General features: G+C 32.2%; 1 non-coding gene across 1 annotated transcript; it reads right to left on the reverse strand.

Moving 5' to 3' along the window:
- Nucleotides 1-973: 973 nt before the first annotated feature.
- On the reverse strand, nucleotides 974-1078 carry LOC122890695. The gene has a single exon (XR_006381145.1). It is a non-coding gene; the product is annotated as a U6 spliceosomal RNA (small nuclear RNA).
- Between the last annotated feature and the right edge of the window lie 303 nt (nucleotides 1079-1381).

Consider the following 1381-nt stretch of genomic DNA (forward strand, 5'->3'; position numbering starts at 1 on the left):
CCTGAATAGCAACACTTATTTAATTAGTTGATTTGCTATTACCGATACTTAAGATCATCAGGCAAAGTAAAAACAAAAGCTATAGCAATTAAAGATAATCAAATAAAAATATTTTGTATCATTCAAATAACAAAGAATATATTTATGTATTTCTTATAAAATTATTTTACATAAAATCTCCAAACAAATACTTTTAGTGAATCTGTAGAGGCACTCTTAGTTTCGTGTGAATCCACGAGATTAATTACATAAAGAATTTGAAGATTTCTTTTTTTAAGTTTTTAAATTTTAATTCCAGTTAGTTAACACAGTATTATATCCATTTCAGGCATATAATATAGTAATTCACCACTTTCATACATCGCCTGGTGCTCATCACCTATTTGACCCACTCCCCTATCCCCCCATCCTCCCCTCCTCTGGTAATCATTGATTCTTTATAGTTAAGAGTCTGTTTCTTGATTTGTCTCTCTCTCTTTTTACCTCTTATTTTTTTCCCTTTGCTCTTTTGTTTTGGTTCTTAAATTCCACATATGAGAGAAATCATATGGTACTTGTATTTCTCTATCTTATTTCACTCAGCATTACACTCTCTGTCATTGCAAATGGAATAATTTCATTCCTTTTTTTAAAATTTATTTGACACAGAGAGAGAGAGCACAGGCAGGGGGAGCTGGCAGAGGGAGAGGGAGAAGCAGGCTTCCCGCTGAGCAGGGTGCCCAAGGTGGGACTCAATCCTAAATCCTGGGATCATGACCTGAGCCAAAGGCAGCCATTTAACTGAGCCACCAAGGTACCTCTTCACTCTTTTGTAGGGATATATATCCCTACAAAAAAATATATTTTGAGATATATATTTAGGGATATATATATCCCTAAAAATATTTTTTAGGAGATATATATGTATATATGTATGTGTGTGTGTGTGTGTGTGTATATTTCCAGAAAATATGGAATACAAAATTAGGAACAAGAAAATATGGAACAGTTCATAAATTTGTGTGTCATCCTTGTGCAGGGACCATACTAATCTTCTGTATCATTCCAATTCTAGTATATGTGCTGCTGAAGTGACCACAAGTATTTGAAGATTTCTAAGGTATTTCTCTTTAAGTAATACAATTCCCATTATTAAACAAGTATAATATTTAAAAATATTTGTCCTTCCATGTCTAACTTATGTATATATGTTGCCATAGCTACACTGATTGTCTTCATTGTTCAGAACAAAAAGCCATTCTGATCTTTAACATTTGTGTACAAATTTAAATCTGTTGTCTTTTGAAAATGAAAGTATTCTTATTGTCTCCTATATCTGCTATTTTACTTTTCATTTGTGAGCACAATCTGAACTATGTGTCTTTTTAAATACTTGCTAACT

This window comes from Neovison vison, chromosome 11, assembly GCF_020171115.1.
Source record: "Neovison vison isolate M4711 chromosome 11, ASM_NN_V1, whole genome shotgun sequence".
Classification (NCBI taxonomy): Eukaryota; Metazoa; Chordata; class Mammalia; order Carnivora; family Mustelidae; genus Neogale; species Neogale vison.